Source organism: Thamnophis sirtalis, unplaced genomic scaffold (assembly GCF_051295495.1).
Source record: "Thamnophis sirtalis isolate CommonGarterSnake01/CBP01778 unplaced genomic scaffold, rThaSir2_p1.2 scaffold_2, whole genome shotgun sequence".
Lineage (NCBI taxonomy): Eukaryota > Metazoa > Chordata > Lepidosauria > Squamata > Natricidae > Thamnophis > Thamnophis sirtalis.
Genome location: NW_028261382.1, coordinates 47786443 through 47797813, shown reverse-complemented (window position 1 = coordinate 47797813; position 11371 = coordinate 47786443). Strand labels below are relative to the sequence as shown.

The 11371-nt window shown below is 49.6% G+C and overlaps 2 long non-coding RNA genes across 2 annotated transcripts; both read right to left on the bottom strand.

Annotated features, from left to right (window-relative positions):
* Positions 1 to 3791: 3791 nt before the first annotated feature.
* On the bottom strand, positions 3792 to 6314 carry LOC148048762 (uncharacterized). The gene is made up of 3 exons (XR_015695355.1): positions 6058 to 6314; positions 5191 to 5307; positions 3792 to 4163 (listed from the first exon to the last, which is right to left on the bottom strand). It is a non-coding gene; the product is annotated as an uncharacterized LOC148048762 (long non-coding RNA).
* Positions 6315 to 8177: 1863 nt separating this feature from the next.
* Positions 8178 to 10864, bottom strand: LOC148048761 (uncharacterized). Its single transcript, XR_015695354.1, has 3 exons — positions 10547 to 10864; positions 9576 to 9692; positions 8178 to 8549 (listed from the first exon to the last, which is right to left on the bottom strand). It is a non-coding gene; the product is annotated as an uncharacterized LOC148048761 (long non-coding RNA).
* Positions 10865 to 11371: the final 507 nt, after the last annotated feature.

Here is an 11371-nt window from a genome sequence, read left to right as displayed (position 1 = left end):
CAGGTGGGGCACTCATGGGTTAAAAAGGACCACATGGACTGGCAAAGCCCAGGGCAGACCCCCATTCCTTCCCCCCCCCAATTCTGGACATAGTAAAGTCTTTCTTGGACAAACCATTGTGTCTTTATGTTGTGGATGTCAAAACCTGAAAGTTGGAGAGGATTTGGCAAGAAAAGGACACAAGCAGGAACATCATGCTGATAACTTTATTAAGATTAATTAATTGAATGAGCAAATATTGATTCTTCTCAAAGATAAACATTATAGAAAAGAGAAGTGGAAGAAAAGGCCTCCCTGAATGTCAAGGAACAATTTCAGACACTCAGAAGAGGTGAACTTGGGCTGAAACAAACCGTCTCATTCTTGATTTGTGCCAGAAGAATCAAAGCTTGGTGTGAACTCAGATTCCACACCAGAGGTTGCTCGGCTGCTGGACCCCCTCAGAATCCTTCGCCTGAGCAGAAGAGGTTCCTTTGGAGGTCCAGATCAGTCACAGGAGATGCTTTGCGAGAACATAGTGTTCGGAGAGATGACTGTAACTTGAAAGCAGATGATTTCTTTCTGGAAGAGAATGAAGGAGAAAAACAAAGTTGGAAGGGACCTCGGAGGTCATCTAGCCCAACCCCTGTTCACACAAAAGACCATTTCAGATAAATGTTTGTGGCTTCATCAAAACATCCAGTGATGGAGCACCCACAACGTCTGGAGGAAAGCAGTCCCATGGTTAATTTTTATCGCTGTTGGGAAGTTTCTCCTTAGTTCTACGTTCCTTCTCTCCTTCATAAGTTTCCATCTGTTGCTTCATGTCCTGCTTTCTGCTGCTTTGGAAAATAAGTTGACCCCCCTCCTCCTCTTTCTGGCAGCCCCTCAAATATTGGAATATCATTCTGCTGTCTCTCTTAGTCCTACTGCAACCTTTTTTGTACGTTTTTGCTTCAGCTCCCGAATCCTCTTTGTTGATTTTCCCTGCCCACTTTCCAGAGTCTCAAACGTATTTTTTTTTAATATTGAGGTCACCAAAACTGGATGCAATATTCCAAGGGCGGCCTTATCAAGGCATTATAAAGCAGTGCTATTGTTTCAGGTATTTCCATCCATTGCATCATATCCTGCCTTCAGGTGCTTTGGAGACCAGGTTCACCCTCGTTTAAGAGCCGAGGTGGCGCAGTGGTTAGGCTAACTCTGCCAACTGCCAGGAGTTCAATCCTGACTGGCTCAAGAGTGACTCAGCTTTCCGTCCTTCCAAGATAGAAAAATGAGGACCCAGATTGTTAGGGGCAAATATGCTGACTCTGTAAACCACTTACAGAGGTCTGTAAAAGCACAGTGAAGCAGTATATAAGTCTAAATGTTCCTTCCTTCCTTCCTTCCTTCCTTCCTTCCTTCCTTCCTTCCTTCCTTCCTTCCTTCCTTCCTTCCTTCCTATGGTAGATTGCAGGCTAATTCTGCTGACTGCCAGCTGTTCGATCCTCACTGGCTTAAGGTTAACTCAGCCTTGCGAATCAAAATGAGGAGCCAGATGGTTGGGGGAGCCAACTCTGTAAACCACTTAGACACAGCTGTAATGCACCGTGAAGCTCTATATAAATCTAACCGCTCTTGCTATTGTTCCCAGAACAATCCCGAGTTCTTTAGCTACTCCAGGGATCCAACGAGGCTTCCCCCCCCAAAAAAATATCCTCCGCACCTCCAGACACACACCCTCGGCTCTGCCTTAAGAAGGCCCAGATGTTTGAAATAGTAGGGGCTGTCCCTTCCGCCCGCATTGTATTTCAGCACGACGAAGGCGAGGGCTCTCTGCACCTTCGGATTAGTGAGGGGCACGTCGGAAAGATTCCCGGGCAGGTCCTGGAACAGCATCAGGAGGGCGCCGCAGAGGCGGAGAAGGGACGGGACAGGCAGCCGGGAGCGCACCATGGGGCTGGCGAGAGAGAGGGTCGCTGGCAGGCGCAGAAGCAGACCGACCCCCCCGGATTTGCCTTAGATCTGCAAGAGCCGCAGGTGGCAGTGGCGCTCACCTGCTCTGAGGCCACGCCCATCCTGCAGAAGCCACGCCCCCCGTGGCTGGACCTTCTCCGCTGACAGATGCTCGCCCGCCTCCGCGCCCTTTGGGTTCCCCTTCAGGCCAATTGTCCCCCCTAGTTGAGGTTAGGGTTGACTTCGGTGGGGGGAGAGTAGGGGAAACAGTTGCGTTAGTACTCGCGGTCTGTTACAAAACGTCAGCGGTCCTGCTAGTTGTGATTTCCTAAGCAGAAGCCGAGACGACATTTATCCAGGTGGACAATGAGGATGCGGGGATACTCCCCCCCCCCAACGAAGATTTTCACCCCTCCCCAAAGCCCTGGAGAGGAAGCCCCCCTCCCGTATGGACGCTATTGAGCTTCTGCCCTGCTAGTTTTCAAGAAGCTTTCAAGAAGAGACTGGACAGGCACCTTGTCTGAAATGGTGTGGGGTCTCCTGCTTGGGCTGGGGGTTGGACTAGATGACCTACAAGGTCCCTTCCAACTCTGTTAATCTGTTATTCAGAAGTTGTGGGAGCTTCATCCCTGGAAGTTTTCAAAAAGAGACTGGACATCCATCTGGGACCAATGGTGTTGGGTCTCCTGCGTGGGCAGGCGGGGGGTTGGAGTAGATGACCTACAAGGTCCCTTCCAACTCTGTTAATGTGTTCTTTCAGGCCCGATGGGGTTTTCTTTCCATGGGAGAGGAAGGACAAATGGGAGCTACAAGGCTTGTGACCTGAGTCACCTTCTAGGACAAAGTGTGGTGGTTAAGCCCAGAATCCTAGTCCCGAGTTCTACTCCTGCCTTAGCCCCCCCCCCAGCCCTTCCAGCTCTGTTAATCTGTTAGCCTAGTTGTGTGTTTCCTCGCATAAGCCAAGGTTACCTTACCCCACGTGGACAATGAGGATGTGGGGAGCCCCAGGATTGTCTCCCCCCTCCCCAAAGCCATGGAGAGGAAGCCCTCTACAGACCTTACCTTCGAAGGATTGCAACTAAAAATCTTCTGTTGATGTTAGCTTCCAAGACGCTTTCAAGAAGAGACTGGACTGACATCTGTCAGGAATGGTGTTAGTATCTCTTACCTAGGCAGGTGTGTGTGTGGTGGGGGTTGGACTAGAACCCCTTCATCTGTTAGCCTTCTTCTGTGTTTCCTAAGCATAAGCCAAGGCTACCTTTAGCCATGTGGATAATGAGGATTTGGGGAGCCCCAGGATTGTCGCCCCCTCACCAAAGCCCTGGAGAGCAAGTCGTCGTCGTCGTCCCCCCCCCCATGAAGAGTTTACAGCCAAGGGTCATCTTGGCATCTTTCTGAATAGATGTGTGTGGGATAATGAGCGTGTGGCGGGAGAGGGGAGAAATCAAAAGGAGACAATCTGTGGACATTTTTTAATCAAGTGAGGGAAGGAAGGGGGTCAAGAAACAGTATTAAAAATTGTTAATTGTTACCGAAAAGAAAACTATCAAAGGCATCCATCAACCACAGCTAAAGTTTCCAGAAGTTTGGGAAAGAACCAAATTCCTTCCCCCATTCAGCATCTGGCAGCTGTTGCAGTTCCCACCAAGGATGCTTCAGGGGTCTCTGATGGCCTCTCTTCCTCCCAGGTGGGGCACTCATGGGTTAAAAAGGACCACATGGACTGGCAAAGCCCAGGGAAGACCCCCATTCCACCACCCCCAATCTGGACAAAGCAAAGTCTTTCTTGGACAAACCATTGTGTCTTTGTGCTGTGGGTGTCAAAACCTGAAAGTTGGAGAGGATTTGGCAAGAAAAGGACACAAGCAGGAACATCATGCTGATAACTTTATTAAGATTAATTAATTGAATGAGCAAATATTGATTCTTCTCAAAGATGAAGATTATAGAAAAGAGGAGAGGTGGAAGAAAAGGCCTCCCTGGACGTCAAGGAACAATTTCAGACACTCAGAAGAGGTGAATTTGGGCTGAAGCAAACCGTCTCATTCTTGATTTGTGCCAGAAGAATCAAAGCTTGGTGTGAACTCAGCTTACACACCAGAGGTTGCTCGGCTGCTGGACCCCCTCAGAATCCTTAGCCTGAGCAGAAGAGGTTCCTTTGGAGGTCCAGATCAGTCACAGGAGATGCTTTGCGGGAACATAGTGTTCGGAGAGATGACTGTAACTTGAAAGCAGCAGATTTCTTTCTGGAAGAGAATGAAGAAGAAAAACAAAGTTGGAAGGGACCTCGGAGGTCATCTAGTCCAACCCCTGTTCACACAAGAGACCCCGTACTATTTCAGTTAAATGTTTGTGGCTTCATCAAAACATCCAGTGATGGAGCACCCACAACTTCTGGAGGAAAGCAGTCCCATGGTTAATTTTTATCGCTGTTAGGAAGTTTCTCCTTAGTTCTACGTTCCTTCTCTCCTTCATAAGTTTCCATCTGTTGCTTCATGTCCTGCTTTCTGCTGCTTTGGAAAATAAGTTGACCCCCCCTCCTCCTCTTTCTGGCAGCCCCTCAAATATTGGAATATCATTCTGCTGTCTCTCTTAGTCCTACTGCAACCTTTTTTGTACGTTTTTGCTTCAGCTCCCGAATCCTCTTTGTTGATTTTCCCTGCCCACTTTCCAGAGTCTCAAACGTATTTTTTTTTAATATTGAGGTCACCAAAACTGGATGCAATATTCCAAGGGCGGCCTTATCAAGGCATTATAAAGCAGTGCTATTATTTCAGGTATTTCCATCCATTGCATCATATCCTGCCTTCAGGTGCTTTAGAGACCAGGTTTACCCCCGTTTTAAGAGCCGAGGTGGCGCAGTGGTTAAATGCAGCACTGCAGGCTACTGCTAGATCAGCAGTTCAGCGGTTCAAATCTCACCGGCTCAGGGTTGACTCAGCCTTCCATCCTTCCGAGGTGGGTAAAATGAGGACCCAGATTGTTGGGGGCAATATGCTGACTCTGTAAACCCCTTAGAGAGGGCTGAAAGCCCTATGAAGCGGTATATAAGTCTACTGCTATTGCTATTGCTATTTTCTTTGGGGAAGCCCCTCAAATAGCAAACACCGCTATTGTGTCACCCCAAATGTTTTGCATTGAAATCGCCCATGAAAATAATTAAAATATCTTTTGCAGAGGGGGCTGCCAAAGCCAGACAAGGCAGGAGATCAAATAATTTAGTTCATCAATGAAACCACAAATAGATAATCGGAATTTGGCATCCAATCTCACCTTGTTTTTCCCTTGACCACATTCCTGGATATTCATATATGACAACCTGCCGGCCTTCTTTTGACATGTTGTTTTCACCAACTCCACCTTAAGAAAGTAATCCTTGCAACGAAACCCCTGGATTTCAAAAGGAGTACATGTCCTTTTAATTAATTCAGAAACATGATCGGCTTCATTGGTTGCAACCAGTAAAGGACTTTCTGCCTCGAGAGCAGCAAGAACATCAGTTCAAGCGGAAATATTTCTGTACCCGATACGAATAGCAGAAATCCTGTCCTTTTGGGCCACGATAACAGTCCCTCCACTAGGACACCCCCTAAGCTCCCTCCAACACCCCCAAACCCTTCGAGCCCAGGTGGCACAGTGGTTAGGCTAACTCTGCCAACTGCCAGGAGTTCAATCCTGTCTGGCTCAAGGGTGACTCAGCTTTCCGTCCTTCCAAGATAGATAAAATGAGGACCCAGATTGTTAGGGGCAAATATGCTGACTCTGTAAACCACTTACAGAGGTCTGTAAAAGCACAGTGAAGCAGTATATAAGTCTAAATGTTCGTTCGTTCCTTCCTTCCTTCCTTCCTTCCTTCCTTCCTATGGTAGATTGCAGGCTAATTCTGCTGACTGCCAGCTGTTCGATCCTCACTGGCTTAAGGTTAACTCAGCCTTGCGAATCAAAATGAGGAGCCAGATGGTTGGGGGAGCCAACTCTGTAAACCACTTAGACACAGCTGTAATGCACCGTGAAGCTCTATATAAATCTAACCGCTCTTGCTATTGTTCCCAGAACAATCCCGACTTCTTTAGCTACTCCAGGGATCCAACGAGGCTTCCCCCCCCCCAAAAAATATCCTCCGCACCTCCAGACACACACCCTCGGCTCTGCCTTAAGAAGGCCCAGATGTTTGAAATAGTAGGGGCTGTCCCTTCCGCCCGCATTGTATTTCAGCACGACGAAGGCGAGGGCTCTCTGCACCTTCGGATTAGTGAGGGGCACGTCGGAAAGATTCCCGGGCAGGTCCTGGAACAGCATCAGGAGGGCGCCGCAGAGGCGGAGATGGGACGGGACAGGCAGCCGGGAGCGCACCATGGGGCTGGCGAGAGAGAGGGTCGCTGGCAGGCGCAGAAGCAGACCGACCTCCCCGGATTTGCCTTAGATCTGCAAGAGCCGCAGGTGGCAGTGGCGCTCACCTGCTCTGAGGCCACGCCCATCCTGCAGAAGCCACGCCCCCCGTGGCTGGACCTTCTCCGCTGACAGATGCTCGCCCGCCTCCGCGCCCTTTGGGTTCCCCTTCAGGCCAATTGTCCCCCCTAGTTGAGGTTAGGGTTGACTTCGGTGGGGGGAGAGTAGGGGAAACAGTTGCGTTAGTACTCGCGGTCTGTTACAAAACGTCAGCGGTCCTGCTAGTTGTGTATTTCCTAAGCAGAAGCCGAGACTACATTTATCCAGGTGGACAATGAGGATGCGGGGATACTCTCCCCACCCTCAAACGAAGATTTTCACCCCTCCCCAAAGCCCTGGAGAGGAAGCCCTCCCCCCCCCTGTATGGACGCTATTAAGCTTCTGCCCTGCTAGTTTTCAAGAAGCTTTCAAGAAGAGACTGGACAGGCACCTTGTCTGAAATGGTGTGGGGTCTCCTGCTTGGGCTGGGGGTTGGACTAGATGACCTACAAGGTCCCTTCCAACTCTGTTAATCTGTTATTCAGAAGTTGTGGGAGCTTCATCCCTGGAAGTTTTCAAAAAGAGACTGGACATCCATCTGGGACCAATGGTGTTGGGTCTCCTGCGTGGGCAGGCGGGGGGGGGGGGTTGGAGTAGATGACCTACAAGGTCCCTTCCAACTCTGTTAATGTGTTCTTTCAGGCCCGATGGGGTTTTCTTTCCATGGAGAGGAAGGACAAATGGGAGCTACAAGGCTTGTGACCTGAGTCACCTTCTAGGACAAAGTGTGGTGGTTAAGCCCAGAATCCTAGTCCCGAGTTCTACTCCTGCCTTAGCCCCCCCCCCCCAGCCCTTCCAGCTCTGTTAATCTGTTAGCCTAGTTGTGTGTTTCCTAGCATAAGCCAAGGTTACCTTTCCCCACGTGGACAATGAGGATGTGGGGAGCCCCAGGATTGTCTCCCCCCCTCCCCAAAGCCATGGAGAGGAAGCCCTCCCCCCTCTACAGACCTCACCATCGAAGGATTGCAACTAAAAATCTTCTGTTGATGTTAGCTTCCAAGACGCTTTCAAGAAGAGACTGGACTGACATCTGTCAGGAATGGTGTTAGTATCTCTTACCTAGGCAGGTGTGTGTGTGGTGGGGGTTGGACTAGAACCCCTTCATCTGTTAGCCTTCTTCTGTGTTTCCTAAGCATAAGCCAAGGCTACCTTTAGCCATGTGGATAATGAGGATTTGGGGAGCCCCAGGATTGTCGCCCCCTCACCAAAGCCCTGGAGAGCAAGTCGTCGTCGTCGTCTCCCCCCCCCCCATGAAGCGTTTACACCCAAGGGGGATCTTGGCATCTTTCTGAATAGATGTGTGTGGGATAATGAGCGTGTGGCGGGAGAGGGGAGAAATCAAAAGGAGACAATCTGTGGACATTTTTTAATCAAGTGAGGGAAGCAAGCGTTTCAAGAAACAGTATTTAAAATTGTTAATTGTTACCGAAAAGAAAACTATCAAAGGCATCCATCAACCACAGCTAAAGTTTCCAGAAGTTTGGGAAAGAACCAAATTCCTTCCCCATTCAGCATCTGGCAGCTGTTGCAGTTCCCACCAAGGATGCTTCAGGGGTCTCTGATGGCCTCTCTTCCTCCCAGGTGGGACACTCATGGGTTAAAAAGGACCACATGGACTGGCAAAGCCCAGGGAAGACCCCCATTCCTTCCCCCCCCCCCAATTCTGGACATAGTAAAGTCTTTCTTGGACAAACCATTGTGTCTTTATGTTGTGGGTGTCAAAACCTGAAAGTTGGAGAGGATTTGGCAAGAAAGGGACACAAGCAGGAACATCATGCTGATAACTTTATTAAGATTAATTAATTGAATGAGCAAATATTGATTCTTCTCAAAGATGAAGATGATAGAAAAGAGGAGAAGTGGAAGAAAAGGCCTCCCTGGACGTCAAGGAACAATTTCAGACACTCAGAAGAGGTGAATTTGGGCTGAAGCAAACCGTCTCATTCTTGATTTGTGCCAGAAGAATCAAAGCTTGGTGTGAACTCAGCTTGCACACCAGAGGTTGCTCGGCTGCTGGACCCCCTCAGAATCCTTAGCCTGAGCAGAAGAGGTTCCTTTGGAGGTCCAGATCAGTCACAGGAGATGCTTTGCGGGAACATAGTGTTCGGAGAGATGACTGTAACTTGAAAGCAGCAGATTTCTTTCTGGAAGAGAATGAAGGAGAAAAACAAAGTTGGAAGGGACCTCGGAGGTCATCTAGCCCAACCCCTCACACAAGAGACCCCCGTACCATTTCAGATAAATGTTTTTTGCTTCATCAAAACATCCAGTGATGGAGCACCCACAACGTCTGGAGGAAAGCAGTCCCATGGTTAATTTTTATCGCTGTTAGGAAGTTTCTCCTTAGTTCTACGTTCCTTCTCTCCTTCATAAGTTTCCATCTGTTGCTTCATGTCCTGCTTTCTGCTGCTTTGGAAAATAAGTGGACCCCCCTTCCTCCTCTTTCTGGCAGCCCCTCAAATATTGGAATATCATTCTGCTGTCTCTCTTAGTCCTACTGCAACCTTTTTTGTACGTTTTTGCTTCAGCTCCCGAATCCTCTTTGTTGATTTTCCCTGCCCACTTTCCAGAGTCTCAAACGTATTTTTTTTAATATTGAGGTCACCAAAACTGGATGCAATATTCCAAGGGCGGCCTTATCAAGGCATTATAAAGCAGTGCTATTATTTCAGGTATTTCCATCCATTGCATCATATCCTGCCTTCAGGTGCTTTGGAGACCAGGTTCACCCCCGTTTTAAGAGCCGAGGTGGCGCAGTGGTTAAATGCAGCACTGCAGGCTACTGCTAGATCAGCAGTTCAGCGGTTCAAATCTCACCGGCTCAGGGTTGACTCAGCCTTCCATCCTTCCGAGGTGGGTAAAATGAGGACCCAGATTGTTGGGGGCAATATGCTGACTCTCTGTAAACCGCTTAGAGAGGGCTGAAAGCCCTATGAAGCGGTATATAAGTCTACTGCTATTGCTATTGCTATTTTCTTTGGGGCAGCCCCTCAAATAGCAAACACGGCTAATGTGTCCCCCCAAATGTTTTGCATTGAAATCGCCCATGAAAATAATTAAAATATCTTTTGCAGAGGGGGCTGCCAAAGCCAGACAAGGCAGGAGATCAAATAATTTAGTTCATCAATGAAACCACAAATAGATAATCGGAATTTGGCATCCAATCTCACCTTGTTTTTCCCTTGACCACATTCCTGGATCTTCAGATATGTCAACCTGCCGGCCTTCTTTTGACATGTTGTTTTCACCAACTCCACCTTAAGAAAGTAATCCTTCCAAGGAACCCCCTGGATTTCAAAAGGAGTACATGTCCTTTTAATTAATTCAGAAACATGATCGGCTTCATTGGTTACAACCAGTTAAGGACTTTATGCCTCGAGAGCAGCAAGGACATCCGTTCAAGCGGAAATATTTCTGTACCCGATACGAACAGCAGAAATCATGTCCTTTTGGGCCACGATAACAGTCCCTCCACTAGGACACCCCCTAAGCTCCCTCCAACACCCCCAAACCCTTCGAGCCCAGGTGGCACAGTGGTTAGGCTAACTCTGCCAACTGCCAGGAGTTCAATCCTGACTGGCTCAAGAGTGACTCAGCTTTCCGTCCTTCCAAGATAGATAAAATGAGGACCCAGATTGTTAGGGGCAAATATGCTGACTCTGTAAACCACTTACAGAGGTCTGTAAAAGCACAGTGAAGCAGTATATAAGTCTAAATGTTCGTTCCTTTGTTCCTTTGTTCGTTCGTTCGTTCGTTCGTTCGTTCGTTCGTTCGTTCGTTCGTTCCTTCCTTCCTTCCTTCCTTCCTTCCTTCCTTCCTTCCTTCCTTCCTTCCTTCCTTCCTTCCTTCCTTCCCATGGTAGATTGCAGGCTAATTCTGCTGACTGCCAGCTGTTCGATCCTCACTGGCTTAAGGTTAACTCAGCCTTGCGAATCAAAATGGGGAGCCAGATGGTTGGGGGAGCCAACTCTGTAAACCACTTAGACACAACTGTAATGCACCGTGAAGCTCTATATAAATCTAACCGCTTTTGCTATTGTTCCCAGAACAATCCCGAGTTCTTTAGCTACTCCAGGGATCCAACGAGGCTTCCCCACCCCCATCCCCACCCCAAATATCCTCCGCACCTCCAGACACACACCCTCGGCTCTGCCTTAAGAAGGCCCAGATGTTTGAAATAGTAGGGGCTGTCCCTTCTGCCCGCATTGTATTTCAGCACGGCGAAGGCGAGGGCTCTCTGCAGCACCGGATTAGTGAGGGGCACGTCGGAAAGATTCCCGGGCAGGTCCTGGAACAGCAGCAGGAGGGCGCCGAAGAGGCGGAGAAGGGACGGGACAGGCAGCCGGGAGCGCACCATGCGGCTGGCGAGAGAGAGGGTCGCTGGCAGGCGCAGAAGCAGACCGACCTCCACGGATTTGCTTTAGATGTGCAGGAGCCGCAGGTGGCAGCGGCGATCACCTGCGGGGGGCCACGCCCATTCTGCATAAGTCCCGCCCCCGTGGCGGGACCATCTCCGCTGCCCAGGTGCTCTCCGCCTCCGCTCGCTTTGGGTTCCCCTCCGGCCCAATTCTCCCCCCTTAGTTGAGGTTAGGACGAAGTGGGGGCGGGGGAAAGACAGTTGAGTTACTACTCGCGGTCTGCCTCCGCGCAGGTGAGTGCTGCTGCTACCTGCTACTCCTTGCACATCTAAGGCAAATCCGTGGAGATAGGTCCGTTTCTGCACCTGCCAGCGATCCTCTTTCTCGCCGGCCCCATGGCGCGCTCCCGGCTGCCTGTTCCGTCCCTCCTCGGCCTCATCGGCGCCCTCCTGATGCTGTGCCCGGAGCTGCTCCTGGGGAGACTTATACGCGTGCCCCACACCGATGCGGGGGTGCAGAAAGCCCTCGCCTTCGCCGTGGAGAAATACAACCAAGACAGTCGCGACATTGCCAACTATTTCAAGCAGCTGCGCCTTATTAAGGCACAG